At 38.9% G+C, this 25,706-nt stretch overlaps 1 non-coding gene across 1 annotated transcript; it reads right to left on the minus strand.

Annotated features, from left to right (window-relative positions):
* Positions 1-21,211: 21,211 nt before the first annotated feature.
* On the minus strand, positions 21,212-21,312 carry LOC148369351 (U6 spliceosomal RNA). The gene has a single exon (XR_015850179.1). It is a non-coding gene; the product is annotated as a U6 spliceosomal RNA (small nuclear RNA).
* Positions 21,313-25,706: the final 4,394 nt, after the last annotated feature.

A 25,706-nucleotide genomic window follows, 5' to 3' on the forward strand; every position in this document is an offset into this window, starting at 1 on the left:
GTCTGTAGTCAAGATAAAAAAATAATCCAATTCCTACTACAACTTAGATATGAAACTCTTCGATTAAACCGATCCTGGTTGGATTTTTGGTCTACGGTAACTCTCCATTTCTATTTATAAATATTTCCATTTACCAAGTAATCGAGAAATTAACCAGAGAGGGAAAAAAAACCTGGCTTTTGAAAAAGGCCAACGACAGAAAAGTATTTGGTTTTTGTATTAAATAATAAACTATGACAATAAAATGAAAACAAAAAAAAACAAGAAAAAATGCTTCCGTGACCACATGTCAAGAAACATAAGAATGTCAACTACTCGTAGCCTGAGCTAGTTAAAATAACTTAAAAGACAAGTCAAGTAACTAACTTACAAATATAATCAACAGCAACATCAAATGTTAATAGGGGATCTCAAATTTGATTTAAATGTTATCTGTGATCATGAGCCATGTTTTCGTCAGCTTTCTGTCTTTTGTGAATCGCAGTGTCGCCAGGTGGAGCCCGAAGAAGAAAAGGAAAGATTTTGTTTTCTGATTCCAAACAATATTTTGCCAACATTTGCCATGCTATTCGCAAGTCTTGCTATCGTCTATGCTGGCGTGAATGTTCTGCCCGCAGTGAGCAATGACAAAAGACTGGCTTCGCCACTCGCTATGATGTCTATGATGTATTTTATTTTTTTCTAACTCATGTTTTAAAGTGCATACAATTATAAGATTTTATCCATCCATCCATTATACTCACCGCTTATCCTCAGTAGGGTCGAAGGGGTGTTACATTCAGCTATATACGGGCAGTTGTCAGGGGGCACCCTGAACTGGTTGCCAGCGAGTCTAGAGCAATTTATGATGTAGTGAAAGACATTCATTCCTAACAAAGTCAAGAAGCTTCAATGCAATAGATAAATATATAGTTTTTGAGTAGGATTTATAAAACATGGTCAAAGTATAACTGTAAGCAATTATGATTGGGCTTGATATGTGAGAAGGGTGACTTTGCCCTTTTCCTAGAAGAATGATAGAGATAGAAGGCAAAAAGAAGGTGAGCTTTGGATTTGTTGCTCCACCCGGGGACACTCCATCATGGTATTCATAATAGAAACCTCATTCAATTGCCCCCTTTGGCAATTTCTGTGCTTTGTCGCCATCAAACAATAATGTAAGGAGCGCCTTTTGAAGGTGACATTTTTGCCGAAACAGTTTGTTGCCGTACCGCCACTGACTTTGATAAATCATTCCATTTGTGGCGCCCCCTCTGCACCTGTGCATGTGGTTAATGAAAGGAGAAAGCAGTGATGACACTGTCAAATCTTGTTCCACCCTAAAAAATAATACACTAGTCTTCCAAAACATGGATCAAGAGTCCATATCTTCTGTTCTAATTTTGGTCAAATTTATACCAGCACAAGTTCTAGACTGTCGAATAGTCACCAATAAGGACACCCAAAGAACTTTATGTTCTGCACTATACGGTGCACCGGATTATAAGGCAAACCCAACAAAACTACTTTGATACAATTTTCATGATTAAGGCACACTGGACCATAAGGCACATTAAAACTTAAATTATTAAAACTATTGTAAGTGCTAGAGTTGCATAACAAATAAAAACATTTAAATTAGAATAATGTATTTCAGAGAACATACATTAACAGTATAGCTGGTTTTACCACTAAAATTAACTTTAGCAACAAATGATTAACACATTGACCACAAGAGGGAACTTGAAGACCAATTTCTATGTTTATCCAAAGCAGAACAGTTATTATATGCAGTATCACTAAACAGACATTTCAACAAAAGAACGTTATTTTGTACAAATCGTTCCCATGAACTAAAATCTTCGTTTGAATAATCAAAATATGTTTCTTACTTATGGACAATTAATGTCCAATGCAAGACCAAAAGATTTGCAATGAGCTGCTGTCAATTTTTTGCACTTGGGGCCGCAGTAGCTCAGTAGGTAGAGCGCTCGTCTTGGGATCAAGAGATCGCTGTTCGAATCCCGGCTCCTCCGTGGTACATGTCGAAATGTCCTTGGGTAAGACACTGAACCCCTAATGCCCTCAATAAGCAGGTTCGCGCCTTGCATGGCTGCACGGCGCTATTGGTGTGTGAGTGTGTGTGTGAGTGGGTAAATGTGAAGTATATTGTAAAGCGCTTTGAGAAGTCTTCATTGTCTTGAAAAGCGCAATATAAATGCAGATCATTTTCACTTCTCTTTTGTTTCCATTTGGCAAAAAAAAATGCAATGTTAAACCACAACAGGGCGTAAAATAGACCACTCTCTATGTTTATAAAAGGCAGAACAGTTACTAAATGCAGTATCATTTCATTTTTATAATGCATTCCCAATTGTATCTACCGGTAAGAAGTACTGGATTGAAAGGGGCACTTTCAGATATCTGGCCAATTTTGGGGATTTTGATGCACTTTATAGACTGGAAAATAGGGAACAAAAAACAATAGATAATGTGAAAAAAGACCCATAATTACTGTGATCGAATTATTCCTTGAAATAAGTTTATTCTGTTTTTAACGTTAGGTACCTGCAAAGGTGATTTCATTAGATGTCAGTTTGTTATTTTGACCATTATACCTCACTGTATTTTTTTAAAATATGGTGCACTTTTTGAATAAATCTCACTTTCGGCCAAAAATGTTGCTGTTCATGAATCCAAACATCTGTCAGGGCAGATTGCTTTTTGCAATTTAGATGACATTTCAAGGTGTTTTGGGGAAATTTTAGGATTGCAAAAGCCAAGTTTGTAGCAGCACCAAAAAGTTTGTATTAGAATTACTGATGTTGAGGGAGCTACTTTTTGATTAGTGCAAAGGGCTACCGGTTTGATATGCATTCCTAAAATAACATGTTATTACCAGGTTGTTTCTACGTTTTTATGATACTATTACCAGGTTGTAACTTAAGAGCTTAAAATAGGCTCAGTAAACCACAAAATTATGTCAGTTAGAAACCAAATTTCCTTATATATTTTTAGATCCAGTCTGCGGGCTTCTCAGATGCTCTTGGGAGACCCTTGGTTCAATGTGCAAGGAGGAATACAAATTTCAGCACTCAAAAAGCCCAGTTTGCACCATTTTACCTCTCATTTTTTTTGCTCAGAAACTTTTACGTTTTGAGGTAACTCTGGCAGAAAGATGGCAGTCAATTTGTCTTGATTGCCCTATTTGGAACACCTGTGGTAAGCTGATTGGTGGCCACATCCTTCTTAACCCCCGACTGCAGTTCAAACTTGGTCAGATCGTTGCGAGCTGTTGTGTTTCACTCAGTGAGCGTTCCCGTCCGACTCTGTCCCTGTTAAAACCTGTTTCCTGCCTGATTCCCGTTTTTCGACCCGTTTCTGAAGCTGACTACGCCTGTTTTGCCTGCCGCCTGCCTACGACCACTATTACGAACTTTACATCGCTTCTGATCTCCAGCCCTGGTCGAGTGACTAGCCATTCCCGCCTTACTTCTTCCGACACGGAAGTGTCACTCCCGCCTTGCTCGTTCCCGCTCTCCGCCAGTCCTCGGATCAAGCAATCAAGCGGGCCTTACTCCCACTCTCTTTCAATAAAATCTGAGAAACGCATGCAATTGAGTCCTGTGTCCGTTCTGGTCTGTGAGACAATTATGTCAGCTTTTTTTAGTTGAAGCCCATGTTATGTAAATTAAATGGTTATTTTCAACCTAGGTGTATTTTAAAAGCAGGGTGTTTATATGATAATTCATGTTTTTGTTTTACTTATTATGTAAATCAATGTTGTCTTTTGTAATTAAGTATTTGTAACATTAGGAGACTCTATGTACTACATAGCTTCCCTTTAAAGCTTTCACTTTGACGGTACTAATACAAAAAATATACTTTTTAATTATGCTTGTTGTACGATCAGTTTCAAACGAAAAAAATACTGTTTTAGGTGATTAAGACGGCCAGTACTCTCACCCACAAGTCTTAAAACCTTTTGCAATAGTCGTGAGATTTTAAAACGATATTGACTACAGCCAAACTTCATTATACTGAATAATGTTGTTATTTACAACTTTGTCTCAATATATGTACAGAATAATTACAAGCGAAATAATTTCATGGTTTATTTATATTCTATTCAATAGATGTAGTATTAGCCTGCCAAACTGCATGGTTCTGACAAGTTTTTCTTGACTGTGTGTCTTGTGTAAACAGATGTTATGGATATTACAGAAGACAATCTGCAAAAAATAATTGAAATGAATCATTTTGCAGGGCAAATTGGTCCCAGAGCAGCTAAGCACTCTGGGAAGGAGTCGTAAGTAGACGCTAGGAAGTTCACATCACTGCCTGGAACGCTGATTCCTTTTGTCCCATCGTCTTACTTGTCCTATACTTAACGTATTCACTGGATATTTCTTTAAAAAATGCATAGGACAGGCGCTTAAGACAACCAAGGGGACATTAATTATGCATAACAGTTCCCGTTGTTCTGCATGGTGTCTCCTGAACAGTTGGCAGCTGTGTCTTGGCATAATAGGCCTGTCATTTCTTCATTTATTCCTGGGTAGCTGGGAGGTAAGGCTAAGGGAGGTCTGGATGACAGCTTGTGTGAAACAGAATGTTGGCTCGTATTTTTCTCCTCCACCCCTGAAATTTGTGTTCAGAATGTTGAACAAAAGGGTCTCAATTGGTTACTGAAAAAGTGGAGGTTGTCTGTTTACAAAGTGACATCACACAATACTCAACAATATGAAAATTATTTGGCTATTAACAAGCAAAAGTGCTGTTTTCCTCTTGTCAGCTATTTTTTTTCTGAATTGCCATGTCAATCTCATTCCATAAAATGTTTCATAACGTTGACAATATAGACAATTGGATTCAATATATATAAGTCTTCAATCAGAAACAGATTAACTTAATTCAAATGCCAACTAAAATTAAACATGTCTGCACAACACACAACCTAATCTGATAATTTATTGTACTTTGTGACACTGGGACCTCCAACAAGACTTAAGAAAAGAAGATTATATTTTGATGTGATGTAAACAGAAACATATCAAGTTTTACCTCTTTAATGTTTTCTCTGGAATGGAAAATAACAGCAATTTATTTATTTTTACAGTTTATAGGACTCTGCTTTTAAAAATGCTTTGAATTTGTATTTACAATGTATAACAAAATATTCCGATTTTAAATAAAAAAACATGTTTGCAGATGTTGGCTGATGTTCTTGGGACATTAAAGGGGAACATGATTTTCATTTGGGTTATTGCCCTAACATTCGATCAGAGGATACAGTATAGTGAAATATGGTAAAAGATAAAATAAATAAATAAAATAATGAGAATGTGAGAAGATACAGTTGTAAATATTGTCATATTTTCTTATCTATTTATTTTTTATGTTTACTTGCTCAATTATTGCAACTCCAGATAAAGAGAAAGACTGATCTCAGCCCCTCAGGCTTTTGCACCCCGCCCGCCATACAAAAAGTTTAAAAACATGTAATGATAACTTGTATTAAATTGTTTAAAAAACTACTACTAAACAACATGTGGCAATTTGGTGCCACTATTGTCCCCAACATTCAAATAGCTGGCTACATTTTACTTTATTGTTCTTATCTTACATTTTATTGAGCAAGATAATTAATTATTTAATGAGAAATTTGAATTTAATTCCAAGCGTTTCAAAACCAATGTGTTAAACGACTTATTTCATAACCAAATGAAAATAAATGTAACATGTATATGTTAATGTCTGCACCTTCGTTTATTCATAAATGCATATTGTCGCTTCAACACACATAGTAGCCTAGATGGTAAGGCGCCCGCTTTGAGACTGGGAGGTCGGTGATTCGCGCCCCGGCCGAGTCATTCCTAAGACTTAAAAAGTGGTCGGCGGCGCCCTCTGTTGGTTGCGGCTGCATCGGCTCGCTACAACGGGTCAGGTGCAATCGACATTTCGTTCTGTGTACATTGTTACACAGAATGACAATACAAGGAAATTATTATTATTATTATTATTTGTTCAGGAATGTCTTAGTTCTGACTGAATGGAATGTGCAATAAATATAAAAAAATATTATTTAAAATGTGAATAAATAGAGATACAACTTTTTGAGATATCCGATTCAAGAACACACCAAGTGGAGGCTACCTGAGGACCAGTGAGCAGACCGTTTCTGAAGATAGCTCACTAATGCTTGTGATTTTCTAGTAAAATTATGTTTTTAATGCTTGGTTGAGTCTATTTAACCATATACAACTTAACACTTTTTTTTTTATTGTGCTCCCGGACTTTTTGGGTAATGTTTTAACTAAATTCAACCCGTGACTAAAAATATTTACCAACCCCTGTTCTAGAAAAACATTAAAACAATTACAGTTAAAAACAGAGGTCGGCCATTAGGGCCTGCAATGTTTTCTCTGCTGGCCTAAAAACATTTGAACCATGTGGTGTTAATTATATTTTGTCCATAAATACTTTTGAATAATTCCAAATTGCCTGTCAGCTTCTTCTTATTGCTTTTCCATGGTTGTGTGTCCTCCAGATGTGTGCTTTAATATTTAAGAATTCAACCAATCATATTTCATCCATTAGTTGTTGTTAGGCTAAGAAATCTACCCGGAGCCCTTCAGGATGAGATTTGCAGGCTCTGGCCATTATAATCCGTCTTCTCGATAGCATTTGGTTTAGCCAATCAGATTTTGAGTTGGCGTCTAAAAGTAAGGAAGAATGTTTTGAGTATGGGGCCAGTTTCACAAACTGAACGGCTTAGTGTTTAGGGGGCAGTAATCTACCTAATATTTAGTGCCAACAGCAGTAAAACAAGGAAATCATACAGTTGTGTCAATTTAATAGTAAAAGGTTGGAAAAATACAACCCGATCAAGCCTTTTTGCAAACCAGAAAATAATTTTTCCATCACTTTCATTTCAGAGGTAAAATCTTAAGCCCGAATCCAAATTTCGCCAGCAAGGTCTAAAATATGTCAAGCATTACAATCGGGTCTCACCTATTTATAAAGTATTGATTTTTTTTTTTTTTTAACTTGAATTTAGTTTAAAAGGACAGGCGAGGGGGTCCATAGTTTAAAATAAGGACCTATCAGAAGGCAAAATGCAAATCCGTATACCTGGCACCATAAAAATAGTGTTATAATGAAATAAGCTCTAATACTGTGTCATGTGTCATTTGAACCACTGGTAGCCTGGTGGTAAAGTATTGGCGTTTTCACCACAACTCGGGTTTGATTCCTGCTGCATACAATGTTTTGCGGTGTAAAGTGATGCTTATGAATTTTATCAATGATGCACAATCATTGCTCAGATGTGCAAAATTACAGTAAAACATTGTATGGCAACACTGTATAACCCCATTTTGTGGCATATAAGTCGCACCTGTTCATAAGACTCACTTTCAAATATATGGCCATAACTATTTTTTAGGTGCGCTTTAGAGTCCGAAAAATATGGTACATACATTTAAAATAGGCTCAGTCAACCAGCTAGAAATCAAACGTCCTAAAAAATGTCCCATCACCGGTGAGCTTTTTTCAGAACCAGTCCACAAGCTATTCAAGTGGCACTATGTTGGAGACACCTGTGTCATAATAACAAAACAAAAACAAAAATCAAAAGCATGTAAGATAAATAAACACTCCTACAATCCACAGGATGTTTTCAAACGCATCCATGCATGACAACATTGAGCAACTCAACATCTTGGCCCCTGGAGTCATGTTAGCGTGAGTGGTTTGGAGACAACTCTAAAGAACGTAGCATGTTCACAAGCCATTCCGCTACACGACTGGCATTCGTCAGCGCCACTGAATCCTTAATTTATCCTTGTTTTAGCCCCACTAATGTATACAATGTATTCCGTGGTGTTAAGAGGTTGGGATGACTCCAAACAGGACATTTCTTCAAATAAACATATCACTGAACATGCTTTTCCTCTAAACGTAACATGAAGAAAGACAGAAGCGGGTTTCCCTTAAGCTCACGGAGAATTACCCAATAAGCTTTCATTGGCTTCTTGTGCTAAAAATACCCTTGCTTGTCATATCTAGGATGGACCGTTCGGAGCTTGTGAGCTAAAATAACTAGAAGCATCCTTACTTGTCAATTGTGCCTCATCAAGCATAAGAGCCGTTTTTTTTTTTTTTCCTTCGCATACTCGACAAGGCCATCATCATTATTCCTCCTGCCATTTCGATAATTATAATGATGGGGAAACTTCATTATTTTCTACGATGAAAACACTGTCTCAATGAGTGTTTTCATGTATATCTTCATCCCGCAGTCCATTTATGATTTTTGCGCTACTGGCAATATACTATAATTGTGCAAGCAAGCGGGCGCGCGCACACACACACACACACACACACACCTACACACACAATATTTAGGTATGGAAGCACACATCTGTCATCCTCTGTTTCTACTATTTGGTGTTTTGATTCATTTATGCCCAGTGGGAGTTGCTGTAATGAATAGGTGACGTTTCCCAGTGCCTGTTTTGATTATGTTCATCAAGTGACATAAGGGAAAGGAGGAATTGTATTTTTACTACATACCTATCAGTGGAGCTGTGGGTAGTAAAATTGTGTGTGTGTGTGTGTGCGTGAGTGTGTATTCGTGTGTGCTTTAAAAGCTCAGAAGCGGCTGAACAGATATCCGTGAAGATTTCTACGGTTGTACTCTCGACCTCTGGGAGTGTCTTTAGCAAATTTTGTAAATAGCCCAAAAAATAATGAACAAGTGCCTTTGTGTACAAGCAGCTCTGGAGGTGCATGCAACCATAGGATTTCTTTTCACTCTCAAGTGTCTCCCTAGCGCTTTTTCAACAAACCATGGCCCCAACAACCTTGCCCAAGTAGAATGCCCAGCAATGCTGGGCCATTTTTTTTTTTAAATAAAAACAATTCAAGTCTTGTAATGTGTCTGTGTGTCTGTCATTGGTGGGCTAGCAAGACCTCCTCTGATGGCCTTAAACGCGGAGGCAGTAGCTCAGGATGGAGAGGGCTCGTATTGGGATCAAGTGGTCCCAGGTTTGGTTCACAGCTGAATCTGAAGTGGCCGTGATTGATATCCACACCTTTAAGTCTGAGACCTAGGTTTTCAGCCAAAAAAGGGTGGCATAATAAAGTGTCCTTTGGCAGGACACTAAACCACTAACGCCCCCGATAAACAGGTAGTTGGCTTGGCTGATGCTGCTGTCAAGGTGTGAGTGTGTGAATGGGTGAGTGTGAAGCACATTGTAAAATCACTTAGGGAGATCTTCAGTGACTTGAAATGAGTTTTATAAATGCAGACCATTCACCAATTAAAAATATTACCATTTAAAAAGATCTGATTCATGTGATGTTAGTTATATTTGCTGAGTGTGAAGCGGTTGTGATGAAGATCAGCACCTACAAATCTGAGACCAAGGTTCTCAGCCGAAAAATGGTGGCATGCTATTGTGTTGGGGGACGAGATCAAGCCCCAAGTCGAGGATTTTATCTCGGGGTCTTGTTCAGAAGCCAGGGTAGGATGCAATGGGATATTGACAGGTGGATCAGTGCAGGGTTTGCAGTCTTGCAGACTTGTTATCGGTCCTTCGTGGTGAATAAGGAGCTGAGCCTAAAGGCAAAGTTCTCGATTTACCGGCCTTTCTATGATCCTGCCCTCAGCTTGTGTGAAAAACTAGAGTCTATGACCGAAAAAACAAAATCCTGGATATAAGCGGCTGAGCTCTTCCTTTGAGATAAGGTGAAAAGCTCAGGGACTCTTTCTAGAGCTTCTGTTTTTTTGCATTGAAAGGTGGTAGCAGAAGTCGCTCATACCTCTCATAGGGATGCCCCCCTCAGGAGGTATTCCAGCATTTCTCAGACTAGAGACCCCTGAGCCGACCCAGGATACACTTGGTGTAGGCTGGCAGAGGAATTTCTCGGGATACTGTCAGACGACATAGACAAAGTGGCAGTGGGTAGGGAGGTCTGGGCTTGCCTGCTGAGGCTGCTATCCCTGCGACCTGATCTCGGATAAGCGGGAGTTAATGAATGGGTGGATAAAAGCACAAAGGACAACACACCAAAACATAATAAAATGGTAGGCAGGTGAAAGGAACTATTTTAATGTAAACACTCATAATGTATACAAAAACACTCATTTATTGTGGGTGCACAATGGATTAGTCAAAGGAGCGAGAACAATGCAGGTTCAATATATCACTCTTTACATTTCAATGAAGCTCAATATTGCTATACAAACGCTGATAAAGATACATCTGCCTATCAGTTGGCCTTTGATCCTATCTTTTTGCACTCAGAAGAATATTCCCTGTTTACTAGGCTGAGGAAGTCACTGGACTGTTCTGTACTAAAACAAGAAAGCAATTATGGCTAGCCTGCAGCAAAGACCCGAGTTCTTCCCAAGTGCCTTCACTTGAGCAGCTAAAGCGGCTCGCGGGCACAAATACGGTGCAACAGAGCAAAACAGCCTTTGCCGCCGAGGAAGGCGAAATTGGGCAGATAAGTTGAGTTTGTTTTCTTTAAAACAACGCTTTTGAACTCAAATCCTCATGCATCCTCCACTGACCCGCTGTATGTCACATCGCTCCTCCCTTGTTTAGTCATTTCACGCAGCATTAGCGCAGCCGCTGGTGCAATTTTTAACATCCCTCTTTTAGGCTTTGGTTGACAAAGGAATAAGATTCATGTCAACTCAAACATGACACTCGGACAGGCATGTCAAGCGTTCTATACCCCAGGAGGTAAGGCATGACATTCTAGGAAAGGAGTGGGTAAACCTTTGGAGTCACGGGGCACATTTGCTTTAAAAATTGACTTTTTTGCATTCACAAATAAATAAACATGCATACATGTACATGTTATATCTTTTTTATATTGGTTGATAAATAGATTAATTTCATCAAATTGGTTTTTTTAGCATTTTTGTAGTATTACCTTTGCAGTATTTTTAAGGTGTTTCATAGTATGTCGGAAGTATCTCTGTAATAACATTTTTGTAGAATAACTGTATTTGTATTTTTGTACTGCTCATGTAGGTGTCATTTTGGAATATTTCTGTCATATTTTTGTAATATTACTCTGGTAATATTTTTGAAGTATTTTTGTTGTAGCATTTTTTTGTACAACCGTATATATTTTTTTAAATATTGAGGTAGTCGTCTTTTGTATTATTTTTTGTAGTATGTTCTATTGTAGTAATTTTGAAGTATTTGTGTCGGATTTTTGTAGTAATACTGTGGTAATTTTTTTTGTAGAATTTCTGTTGTTGCATTTTGTATTGCTGTATCTGTATTGTTGTAGTACTACTTTGGGCGGCATTGGCTCAGGAGGTAAAGCGCTCGTCTTGGGATCAAGAAGTCGCAGGTTCCATTCTGGCTCCTCCGTGTTATATGTCAAAGTGTCTTTGGACAAGACACTGAATCCCGAATTCCCCCAAAAGCAGGTAGTTTACTTGCATGGCTGATGCTGCTATCAGTTAGTGTGTAAAAGGGAAAAGTGTGAAGCACATGGTAAAAGCGCTTTGGGAGGTCTTCAGTGATTTGAAAAGCGCAATATAAATGCAGACCATTTACATGTACTGCAGTTGTATTTGGCACTGTTTAAAGAATTTTTGCGCACGTAGCCCGTGGGCCGTCGTTTGCCCACCCCTGTTCCAGGGCATCCCTTCATATTACTCTTGTTGTTTTTTGCTCTAATAAGACCCACACTAGGCCCTAATTGCTATTGGAGCGGTTAAAGTGTTATTATTCCCTTCTTGAAAACACCCATCATCTTATCACCAGTAGACAAGGCAGCTTTAGCAATTACGTGTACTTTCACAGAGCATTTACAAGGATTATCTTTACATTTCGCATGGTAATTCTGCAATCCTCTTTGCAGAACATTGCACAAATATGTCCTAAGCCACTCTTGGTGGATGTATGCAAGCCTGTCCAATGGGGATCTCTTTGGTCATTTCTATACTCAGAGTGACTTCCAACATGAACAAAACAAAATAAATGCCGTCATTTTCCGAACAAGCACCCATTCTGTGATCCATTACATAATAATTACACCCATATCAGGACATGTAATTGCAAGAAGAATTAACCACGTCAATTTACCTGTATGTGTTCGTAAGAAAGCATGCTATTGAAGTAACATGTTTGATGTAACTATTTTTAAAATTCTAATCTGCATGGAACTGGCTAAGTTATACATTTAACTTGCTCCGTGCTTTCAAAATTTGCAACTTTGGTCTTTGTCTAAGATGTCTGGCAAGTGAGGACTTGAGGCAGAGAGAATCCTTGAGTTAAAATAAACATTTACAAATGTGACTCAAAGTAAATGGATCACATTTTTACTGCGACATCAAATATTTAACATACTCACCTATTAAAGTGTGTCATTACTTTCACATCATCTGATAACCAAACTAAAACTAAAATGGTATTTTATTTGTTTCAAAATGTATATATTACATTAAAGAGCCTGGATGAAATATATGGGGTGGCACAGCAGCTGGGTGGTTAGCGTGCAGCCCCACAATGCCTTTCTGTGTGGAGTTTGCATCTTCTCTCCGTGGGTTGACTCAGGGCACTTCAGTTTCCTCTCACATTCAAAAAACATGCATTTCAGGTTGATTGGCCGGTCAAAATTGTCCCTAGGTGTGAATGAGCGAGCAAATTGTCTGTCCATGTGTGCCCTAAGATTGTCTGTTTACCAGTTCAGGGAGTCCCTTGCCCACTGCCCGAGGATGGCTGGGATAGGCTCCAGCACCGCCGCAACCCTACTGAGAAAAAGTGGTGCAGATACTGGATGGATTGATGGTATCTGAATAATATAAGTACATCGACGAAGTGTGCTGAACAGTAATTTTGAAGATACTTCATATTATCCCTTAGATAAGTACTGCTATACCTTGCAACAGGATATGTTTTACTACAATCTACTACTGAAAACAATATGGGGAGGGCCTTGCAAAAGTATTGACCTACCCAAACAAAATGTTGACATACAGTATTGCCATCTTTCAGGCTTCAAACTTACAGATCCTCCCATTATCTGCACCGCTTATCCTCAGTAGGGTCGCGGGGGTGCTGGAGCCCATCCCAGCTATCTTCGGGAAGTGGGCAGGGGACACCCTGAACTGGTCGCCAGCCAATCACTGGGCACACAGGGACAGACAATTCGCTCGCTCATTCACACCTAGGGACAATTTGGACCGGCCAATTAACCTAACATGCATGTTTTTGGAATGTGGGAGGAAACCGGAGTGCCCGGAGAAAACCCACGCAAGCAGGGGGAGACAATGCAAACTCCACACCGGTCATGACCTCAGAACTGTGCCGCACACGTGCTAACCACTGCACCGCCGTGCTGCCCAAACTTACAGATAATAACCTCCATTATTTCATCAGAATCAACAACACGTGAGACAAAATCTTGAAAAGAAACCAAATGTATACAACTTTTTTTGACAAATAAAAAATTGAAAAGGAGGTCTTACAAAAATGTTGGATCCCTTTAATTTTTTTGGGTATGTCTATGTAAGTTCCTTGAGGTTTAATAGTGATTATCAATGTACAACCATTTTCATTTACAGAACTCGCTACCAAGAAAAGTGTGTTGCTTTTTAATGTGTTTTATCCCTAACAGTGCTCTTGGCAGGAATACGATTTACCAAAAAGTGTTGCGATTAAAAAAAATGATAAATCTATTTTTTGAAAATAAATAATTTATAGCAGCATGGTAATTACTGGTTAGCACGTCCGCCTCAGTTCAGGGGTCCAGGGTTCAATTCCAGCAACCAGCAAACCAGTGGCAAGACGTTCACTTCACACCTAGGCCTTCAATGATGACATTTAGTGAACAAGCTGGTTGTGTGAGCCAGCTCTTGGAATGATCAATAGGAGCCGACTCCACACCCATCAAGAGATAGTTCCCTAAAATATTTTTTTTTCCTTGTAATTGGTCATAAAGCATGTTTTTTAAGGATTCTATGTCATTGAATATAAATGTATTAAGTATAAAATGATAACATTGTTTTGTATTTGATCTTTTTGTCTACTTCTGTAAATATTTAAAAATTGTAATCGTTGTTTCCTGTGTCTTTTGGGGATAGTATGTCATACATAACAAATGTAAAGTTTATTCTTGTATTTCCTAGTTTATTTGTTGTATTCCTAAATGTCATATTTTATTTGTTGTTACACAGAAACGTTGATATTTTCCATTAACATCTGTGTTTTTTCAGAGATTGAGTTGCTTGACATTATATTAAAATTTTACAAATTGTTAATAATTGAAACGAGTTACATGTAATAGTTTTATTTCTTTACTTTATTTCTTTCAGGATACCAAAAATTTTGAATTTTTTGCCTGACCGGGTTATTAGTGCAAATACGGTGCAAACCTTTAAGCAAAGGTTGGCAGAAATAGATTTGTCAAATTTTCTTAGGGGAGGGGGCGTACGGTGACCATATTTGGCCATGCTCACGCTCAGCATTAGTTACTTTTTTGTGTCATGTTTTGATTAATGTATCCAACAATACCTTCAATAAACATTTCATTTCATTTCATATAATAATTTAGTGGAATCATGGATTATACGGTTTGGTGCATTACCGCCCCCTAGTTGAAGTCATTGATGTCACCAAATCACATTTTGATTGTTTAAACCAACAGTTTCAACTCATGTTATGTCTCAAAGCCTGCAAATCTACTTGTCAAGGCGTCCGGGTAGATTTCTGACCCTGGAAACGAGTCAGTCATAATGCTTGCATATTGAAAACACACATTTGGAAGCTGCACAACCAGGGTGGGGGAAGCAATGACAATAATCTGACAGACATTTTGGAATATTTGATAAGTATTCATTCCAAATTGTCCCTTTGAGTAAATGAGTGAATGGTTATTTTTCTCTGTGTGCAATGACATTGGCTGGTGGCATTGGCAGGTGGTCCCCTGACTACTGCTCCAACTCAGCTGAGATGGGCTCCAGTACCCCTGGGACCCTAGTAAGGATAATCACAATGAGAATTCAATAAAAAAAATGTCCACCAGACATGATTATTGTAGTGTTTGATGAAAAACTTCCTGCCGTGATATCACCCACGCTAAGAATTACTACAGTGTATTGTGCTTTACCAAATAAATGAACTCAACCACATCACAAAGCTACACCAGAAGGCTACCCGGTGGCTCAGCTGGCAACTGCGCTTGACGTTCTGAGTTTTAAATTTGGCAAACAACTGCACCATTGGCTCAGACCCCAGCAAGCCCACGGTCAGCGCAAACTGTAAAGTAGGCCATGTTAGTTTAGATCTCCAAACTCTACAGCACAGCACAAATCAAGGCTCAGATAAAGATGCTTTTCAATGTTTTAATGCGTTTCTTTCAAAGCAGAGGGATTGTGTTGTTTCCTGACTTGGATGTCTGTAATATTCTGAAGTCCCACAGTTAATGTCTAAATAATATGTTGACAGAAAGACTCTACAAACTAATAAGAATCCCAGGCATATTGACTATGGTCAATTAAATATCAAAGGGACAGCGAACATATGGATTTCATCAAATAGACTTATACATTTTGTCTCAGGATGATGCGTAGCCTTGTTTTCTTATGTTTTAATTTGTATTTTTTGTATTTAAATATGGTATTAATGTATTTGTAGACAACCAAATAAAGCCGTATTATTGACAACTGCAACTGTCAGTGGAAGTGAAGTATGTTCATTTTTAAAAATGTGTAATCAATATTGGGGGATGCTCAATAAGGGTTGATCCAACTATCAAAATTATTGACACTGAAAAAGTATTTGGATCAGATCAATATTATTGTCTTGGGATGAATATGGTCATCCTATTTTAACAATATCTAAAACAATGTTGGGCAGCACGGCGGCTATATTGTTAGCGCGTCCGCGGCACTGTTCCAAGGTCTGTCATGATTACCCATTGCACTCACATCTGCCTGCTCGTTTGGCGCCAGCTGCTGCTCGTTCCCATCCTATTTAAACTCAATGCTTCCATTCACCCCTTGTCAGTCCGTCAGCGAACCTCCGCATATGCAAGGCAAGCACTATTTGACTCTGGCTCCCGTCTATCCTGTCCTTACCTGTATCCTGCTCGTCTGACGCTGGCTTCCCGATAGTCTCCGGCTCCCTGACTTTTTCCTTCTTTTGACCACGCTCCGATCTCCCGCCGCGACTGCTCGACGCGTGATTGCCCACCGACCATGCTCTTATCTGCCGTCCCGGCTATTCGACTCGTTTCTGCCCGTTGACCACGCTCCGGTTGCCCGTCCCGGTGACTCGACTCTTTTCTGCCCATCGATCACGCTCCGATCGCCCATCCCGGCTACTCAACTCATTCCCGCCTTCCGACCAGACTATGATCCTGTGAGCTCGCTGCTCCTCCTGCCCAGAAATGGCCGGATTGCTGGTGCTTGCTTTCCCATACCTGACTTCTCAGCTTCCGCAATAAAGTTTGTTGTGAAACGTTACGCGTTTGGGCCAACCATCTGTTCTGGTTCTGACAAGGTCATGATATCGAACCTTCATGTGTGGAGTTTGCATGTTCTCCCCGTGCTTGCATGGGTTTACTCCAGGAACTCCGATCACCTCCCACATTCTAAAAATATGAATGTCAAGTTAATTGGCCGGTTCAAATTCTACAAATGATCGAGTGAGTTGTCTGTCTCTGTGTGAGCTGCGCCCGCCCGGAAACCAGTGTAGGGTGTCCCCTGCCCACTGCCCGAAAATTTATGGGATTTGTTCCAGCACCCCCGTGACCCTACTGAGGATAAACGGTGCAGATAATGGATGGATGAATAAAAATGTTGAACGATTCTAGAGTACATGCAGGTGTATTATAACTTTCAAATTTGATGCAAACCTCAGGCCTGTTGGTGGTCACCAGCGGTAAGGGATGCAGCCAAGTTGAAGAAGTCTTATTGGGCCCTCCTGGCCTTTGGGACTAAGCAGCTGGCAGGTATCAGCTGGAATGCGGCTTCGGCAGTCACCGAGGCAAAAAGATGGGCACCGGAGGTTTGCGTGGCCATGGAAGGCGACTTCAAGACAGTGTTCTGGGCGTGTCCCACCAGCAGGGACCACCCTGGACACACTGGAAAGACTGCATCTCTAGGCTGGCCTGGAAACGCCTTGGGATACCGTCGAACGAGTTGGATGAACTGGCTTGGGATAGGGAGGTCTGAGCTTCCTTGCTGAAACTGCTGCCCCACGACTCGGCCCCAGATAAGCGGAACATAATGGATGGATCATTTTGTAATCGAATTTTGCACGCTTTAATCAATTTCGTAATTCAATATTGAGCCTCCAAAAGATCCTCAGTTCTATGCCTAAGGTAGTGTTTATGCCATGTATTTAAGAGCCCAGCCTCCATGATAGTGGTTTTTCTACCATGTGGCCCCAAATCTAAAATGATTTTGACACCCCTGCCTTAGATTCAGGAGGGGGTTATTATTTTTCAGTTGTTTTGTTTTGTTGAATGAGAAGAGCCTTGATTGTGGTATAACAAGGCAAGAAAGTGGATCAGTGCCAAATTGTGACTTTCTTAAACTGCTGCAGCATCTGTTTAATGATTCGTGTCTATAATATAAAGTGAACATTTGGCATCCACATCCATGTTCAGTCACAGATTTTATGGGTTCCCTGAGAATTGTGGGGAGTGGTTGTGTATTCCAGATGAGTTCCCGGTCCAAGAATGTGACCTATGCACACACCATTAGGTTATTGCTAAAAGCGATTTTACTGCTCTGATGACTATTTTGTTTATAATTTAACCTTTTTACTATACTTTTCTCTAAATCAAACCGACTAAGTTCATGCAGAGCAGTGGTTGGCACTAGCAATAAAATAGCCAATAAAAGCCCAGCTTTTACGTTGTTTTCAAGAGTAGAAAATAATGTGTCAAAAAATAACAAGCACACATTTTAATCAGACTCCATTCGGGAAGAAAAAATCCTGTAGATAGAATGTGATCAACAATTTTTTTTTTTTTTTTTTACGTTTCCTCATTTTAAATCGACTTTATAAGTGTAGAGAGAGATGGATTCATATGAAAATATTTCAAACACACCCTTAATTGTCCATTTTGAATAAATCTGGTGCCAGTAATAAACTTTTAAAAAATTTTGAGGGACGCTGTGCTTTGAGAGTTCTTATTGAATATAAAGTGTGCCTTGTCGCAAAGAAGGTTGAGAAATTCTGCTTCTATGAAGATAGGCCCCCCTCTAGTGTTTTTTTTGCTCTATTACATTTGTCATGACCCCTTTTCATGCATGCGCGTCGTGTAAAACACGTGTCCTCTTAAACGGATACTTTTATGAGTATCTAAAACGTACACAATGTGAAAATGATAGATAGATAGATAGATAGATAGATAGATAGATAGATAGATAGATAGATAGATAGATAGATAGATAGATAGATAGATAGATAGATAGATAGATAGATAGATAGATAGATAGATAGATAGATAGATAGATAGATAGATAGATAGATAGATAGATAGATAGATAGATAGATAGATAGATAGATAGATAGATAGATAGATAGATAGATAGATAATTGCATTGGTATATTCCAAATATTTTACCAGATAATGCATTTTGAAGACAGTCTGTTTAATCTTCAACTACCTGAGCTGTGACTTCAGTTGAAGCAAAACATCACCCTAGCAATCTGGTCGCCAGATTGGTTTACAAGTTTATTGGTTAAATAGGTTTTGAGGTTTTCAAGCAAACTTTCGGTAGTTTTGTGGAGAATGCTTAGGTGTGTGTCACAGGTGGCTGCAGCAATGGTACAAACAATGGCGATCAGTCGAAATAGGATTAACTGGCAAAAATAACAGAGCGCTCACAGACAGCAGGTAATCTTACCCCACACAGATTTTGAGAATCAAATCACGCAACTCGGACAAAACAGTCAGAAGTCCCCTACATCACGGTAAGCAAAGTTCAAGTGACTCCAACAAAAAATGAGCGCTATGCATTTGCTGATTACTACAATTGAGTCAGGTTTTCAATGGGACTAGACAGTGTTTTGGTCCTTGTCCTCGGGTAATTTCACAGCTCTAGGGGATATGAGGTCAAACTATCTACTTTGATGAAATTTCTTAAGGGCATTTTGAATGTTATAGAACATATCCGCATGATTCTAGGGATTAACACTACACGTTCTCTGTGGAATATAAATAAACAATAAAGGTCTTCTGTAATCTGGGTGGAACAGTGGCTGAATGGTTAGCGCGTCCGCGGCACAGTTTTGAGGTCATGGGATCAATTCTAGATACCAGTTTTCCTGCCCCGAGTGTGCATGTTCTCCTTATGCTTGCGTGGGTTTCCTCTGGGCAGTCCGGTTTCCTGCCACATTCCAAAAACATGCTTGACAGATTATTTGGCTGGTCCAAATTGTCCATAAGTGTGAATGAGCGAGTCAGTTGTCTGTCCTTGTGTGTCCTGCAGCTGCCAACCAGTTCAGGGTGCCACTGGAATGGGCTCCAGTGCCATATATATATATATATATATATATATATATATATATATATATATATATATATATATATATTGCTGCTGCATGTGCTTTATTTTTTTATTTGAAATACCTTTATTTCATTGTTCATTAAAGCATTTCAATTTATGTTGATTGTTTTAATTTAATTTTAAATTAACTGTATTTTTTATCATATGAACTTTGACAATTTGATGATCTAATTGGTTGTTTTAAAAAAATCAATAACTACGACGTTGCTACAGTAACTCAGTACTTTAGTAACTTTTTCACCGAGTACTTTTTTACTTTTACTCGAGTATTTGGATGGCTACTTTTACTTGTACTTGAGTAATATTCTTCTGAAGTAACTATACTTTTACCTGAGTAAAATTTTGGGATACTCTATCTGTCTGTACGTTCAATCCATACCAATACCAAAATTGTATCTTTACTACTGCTTAGTTGATATTGTTTTGGCTCTCTCTAGTGACGCAAAGTTAACAGTGCAGTTAAATGTTTTGACATCAGGCCGTCATTTTTTTGAGCAAAATAACATTTTCAATACATTCATTTTCTGCGCCGCTCATCCTCACTGGGGTCATGGGGAGTGCTGGATCCCATCCCACCCAGGGGACACAGGGACAGACAACTCACTTGTTTATTTACACCTATGGACGAGTTGGACCTGAAATGCATGGTTTTTGAATGTGGGAAGAACTCAACAGCTGTGACTCTTAGGGAACACTTCTTTCATTAAAAAATCTCGAGGCACATCATCCATCAAAAATTTTAAAAAATATTTGCAGGCACTAGTTTTCTTGGGAAAGAAAAAACTCATTGTCATGTTAACTGATCTGATCATTTTGGTTAATACTTTGGCTGTGATTTCTATTTTACCTTTATTTAAAAAAATAGAAAAACATTCAACAATCTTATCCTCAGATAGGCGGGAAAAGGCAGGAGGGGCAGGGTGCGGCGGAAGTGGAGGGAGGCCTCACCCATCTTCCCGGGAAGATGGGTGAGCAAAGGGGAAGGCGATGGAGGCTATAACTGGAGGTGCGAGTGGGTGCACCAGGGAAGGCAGAGTGGGTTTGGATGAGACTGGGAAGGGTCGGGTGCCACAAGGGGCACCAGGGCCTAGCCGACCCGAGCCGCAGCCACCGGGTAAGAAACAGCAGCCACCTGCAGAGGCACCGCCCCCAGTAGCCGAGCATGGCACACAGCACAGTGCCCCCACTGGAGCGACCTGGACACCCTGGCCACACCGCAATCATCGGACAAATTAAGGAACGGAGGAGCAAACCATGTCCGTCTGTAGGTGACCGTCACCGTAGGATCCACCGAGCATGCAGTGGACTTACTGTGCTGCAGAAAATCTTGAAGGGTGCTGTTGGGTTCCTCACTGATAGGATCATTATTAAGACATATCAAAACCAAGAGTATCGATATTGAGTTAGGGAATACAGTGGCGAGTCAAGTCAAGTCATTTTTATTTGTATAGCCCTTAATCACAAAGAGTCTCAAAGGGATACACAGGGTATTGCAAACCACAGACTATTATTACAGACTATTATTACACCACCCCCTGGTCTAAAACCTACATGAGGGCAAGGAAAACTCGGAAAAAAAAACCTCAATATGAGGATAATGAAGAAACCTTGAGAAGGGACCGCACATGTGATAATCCCTCTTCCAGGATGACAAGGCTGCAATGGATGTTGCAAAATGAGGAACGCTTCACGAATTTGCGTGTGATTCTTGCGCAGGGGCTAATCTTCTCTGTATCGTTCCAATTTTAGTATATGCAAAGCCGAAGCGACGCAGTGACATTTTTTAGCAGATAGTTGTCATGTTTGTTGTCATATTCCAATCCGATGCACCGTATAGTAAGAAAATATGGTACTTTTAGTATCTGTATTGGTGACTACCTGACAGATTAGAACCTGAGCTAGTGTAAATCTGACAAGAATCATAGAAGGCTATCCATACTCATGATTGCTATAATTGCCGAGGTCCGGCTCCTCACTGAAGAACGGGATGACACTTAAAATTGAAAAACAATGGCCACCAAATGATGAAGAGGCTCTAGCTTAGTCAGATCATAGAAATCTAGTTTATGTTGTAGAGCAAACGCCAAACCCACAAACTTTTCTTGAGAGGGATGGGTGCTGCCTGGATTCAGTGGCCCAAGAAACACCACAGGAAGTGGTGCTCGTATGACCCTAATGGTTAAGGGATCCTTGAACGGTGTAATGATAGACATGGAATGTGCAATAACAAAATGAAGTTAGATGGAATAGTCACCTCACTAAATCAAGGTAAGTTACTTCTAAGGATTTGGGTTGGCATTTGGACTGTATTTGAAACAGGCCTTTTCTTACTTATACCATTTTCATCCTACACTAACAAAAAAACAAAACATAAATAAACAAAACTGCAACGAGCATGAAATCTCTCTCCAATCCCCCTCCTCTTCCTATTCCCATTTCCTACTGTCTTCCAACTCAAACAACTTTGACAAAGGTAAAATAAATGCTGATAAGCATGGTGGAGAAAGAAAAAGCACAGGGACTCGCTAAACTCAATTGGGCATTGTTAAGTCATACTTAATAGAGAAACTATTCTAATTAAAACTTTTATAAGACACCTCAAATGACACACCCCACCATTAGGTACGCAGACATAGAAATGTCAATTTTTTCTGAGCACTCTTTTATTAGTGATGTGAAAAATTCAATGATTTATAATAGTTAGATGTTCTATTACACAGGTTGGAAACACAAATATATTGTTTTGAGTGAAAAAAATAAATAAAGTCTCAATAAATATTGTGAAACTCCCTCATCCAAACAAGTCATTTTATTTATTGACACAAGAGATCAATGGAATTGTATTGACACATTCAAACCGGGGCAGAAAAGAAAAAAGGTAGTAAACATCTCTTAAATTATGTTGAAATACCTAATACTGAAAGAAAGCATGACACACATTAAGGGAAAATTAGGTGATTAGATATTAACTATTATTGTTTTCAAATAAATACATTTTACCTATGTGATGTCCTCACACTTGAAGCAGCAAAAATATATTGTTTTCATTATATTGTAACACATTTCAGGTCGATGAATAAAAGCAGACACAGGGCATCCAGGAAAGAAACTGCGTCATGTCAAAGACCAGACAATAGATGGCAGTGTTAAACAATAGATGACAGTGTCCAACCATTATGAAGGAATATGAATGTGACGCACCAAAAAATTTAAAATACATATATAATACTGTATGGGGCTAGTTGGCTAAAAGCAGTGGTGCTAAAGTATTCATTTTGTCATTCCAGGGGGTAATTTGCATAAATTAGATACATTAATCATACCTTTAAAGACGAGAATTTCGACGTCAGATATATTTAATTTCACTTCCTCGGAACATACACTTTGCTGACAGTTGATTGGTGGGAAAAGAACACATTACTTATGTAAGGAGGAACCGAAAACTGGAAAAAGTATGTATCTGGATTACTGTGTAGTGCTGTTTTTTCTTGGCTGCCACTGTTCTCAGAATGTTGCACTTGATCAAATGTAACCGTAATAGAAAAATCTCGACTGAATGCCATTCAGCTGATACGGTTACAAAATGGGCTTATAAATGATTGTGACTGCATGTGGTATATCACCATTTTAGTGTGATTTGCTTATGTAGGTATTATGCAAACGCAGGTCGAGAGCCGATGCATTATGGATGTGCTCTTGTGCAGGCAATAAATTACCTATGATAATATTGTAATCATTTTTTGGGTTGCTCCATGCCTACATTAGTTGCTTTGCAGTTGCTATGACCTTAGGATGACTCACTTTTATTCTTTCAAATGAAATTGAGTGTCACGTTTCTCCTAGCTGAGATTATTGCGGTACCTTGCGATTTCCTTGTAAATTATATCTTCTTCAGCAACAAGGTGTGGGTGATACTTGGAATTCTGGTATTTATCCAATGCAGGGTAGTATCAATCAAAAGTGATCTTATACTTGTTCTTTTGGAATGCCATGACCACTGCATGATTATAATAATACATTGCAATTTTAGGCACTACATAGTTTTATTTGTAATAATTAACTAGAATGCAAAATTTAACAGTATAAGAAAATAAATATAGATATGTATTTAACAATTGTTTCTGAACTATCCATCCATCTATTATCTGCACCTCTTATCCTCAGTAGGGTCGCGGGGGTGCTGGAGCCCATCCCAGCCATCCTCAGGCAGTGGGCAGGGTACACCCTGAACTTGTAGCCAGCCAGTCCGTTTCGGAACTAAGGTCAAACTAAATTAGTAACTGAACTAAAAGTCCTAAATTGGCTAAAAGACGACTATAATACTTTCCGATGCACACTGTTTTGAAAATAAAGTCATTTGTGCAAAAAAAACACTTTTACATCCAATTTAAAAGTTATGTTGGTTGTATAATCTAACAATCAGATAAGAAGATTATTGATGGATAAAATTGAAAGACTATCAATCCCAAGACAATAGTAAACTCACTTATTATCAATAATATCAGCAACTTTGCACTACATGGGGACGAAAAGGCCAATACATTGGTGTTTTAACTACTACAAGTGTTATCGTTTTAACTAGTGAATGGCCTAAATGGCTAGAGATGCAACAATAGTTATTTATGGAAATCTAGAATGTCATGAACATGATATAATCGGAAATTTGGGCGGCAGTAGTAATCCCGGCTTGTCCGTGTTACATGTCGAAGTGTCCTTGGGTAAGACACTGAACCCCTAATACCCCCAATAAGCAGGTTAGCGTCTTACATGGCTGCATTACAAGGCCGCTATTGGGAAATGTGAAGCGCACTGTAAAGCGCTTTGGGAAGTCATTGACTTGAAAAGCGCTATATAAATGCAGATCATTTCATTTCATTTAAAATAATATTGGATGCCAGTCTCACAAATTCTTAAGGTTCACTAATCTTTTTAAATGACAATATGACTTCACTCGGAGTTTCCTCCAAGAAGCCTTTGTTATTAGTTAAGCAGATGATGCTCGCCTCAGAGGTTCCATTGTACACTTGAGGACAATCTATTTGCAGAATGCTAATGAGGTCTTGCAGTTATCCAATCATTATCTGCACCGCTTATCCTCAGTAGGGTCACGGGGGTGCTGGAGCCCATCCCAGCTATCTCCGGACAGTGGGCAGGGGACACCCTGAACTGGTTGCCAGCCAGTCGCAGGGCACACAATGACATACAACTCACTCGCTCATTCACACCTAGGGACAATTTGGACCAGCCACTTAACCTGACATGCATGTTTTTGGAATTCGGGAGGAAACCAGAGTGCCCGGAGGAACCCCACGCAAGCATGGGGAAAACATGCAAACTCCACACAGGAGGTTTAATCTCATGACCTCAGAACTGTGCCGCACACGCGCTAGCCTTGCAGTTATGATGTCAATTTTCTTTTCAAGTAAGAGAGAAAAGTTGTTCATCAGGTTATTTTAGTTTGGGACCGTCTTATTTGCTCCTTTACCCAAGGGTGATGTGTTTTGCCAGACAATATAAATGTGACAATACAACAAAGAGAGACAATTATCATTTAGACCAGGGGTCAGGAACTTTTTTGATGTTTTAAAATTGTATTTTGTATTTGCTTGTGTTGTCTCTGTGTTATATTACAATTAGTTTGACCATATGAAACCTTTGCGAGGGACACATACATTCATATATATATATATATATATATATATATATATATATATATATATATATATATATATATATATATATATATATATATATATATATATATATATATATATATATATATATATATATATATATATACTTATATAGATCTAGAGTGGCTTGCGAAACTTCAAACATAAAGATATAAAACTGTAATTTTTTTGTGAAGAATCAACAATAAGTGGGCCAAACATGAAGTGAAACACACTTTATTGGATATTTTATACTTTTTTAACAAATAAAACATGAAAAAGTGGGTGTGCAAAATTATTCAGCCCCTTTACCTTCAGTGCAGCAAACTCTGTCCTGAAGCTCAGTGAGGATCTCTGAATGATTAAATGTTGATCTAAATGACAACAACAATGATAAATGGAATCCACCTGTGTGTAATCAAGTCTCTGTATAAATGCACCTGCACTGTGATAGTCGCAGAGGTCTGTTTAAAACGCAGAGAGCTTCATGAAGA

The sequence above is a fragment of the Urocampus carinirostris genome, chromosome 3 (assembly GCF_059441175.1).
Source record: "Urocampus carinirostris isolate Australia breed hairy pipefish chromosome 3, RoL_Ucar_1.0, whole genome shotgun sequence".
Taxonomy (NCBI): Eukaryota; Metazoa; Chordata; class Actinopteri; order Syngnathiformes; family Syngnathidae; genus Urocampus; species Urocampus carinirostris.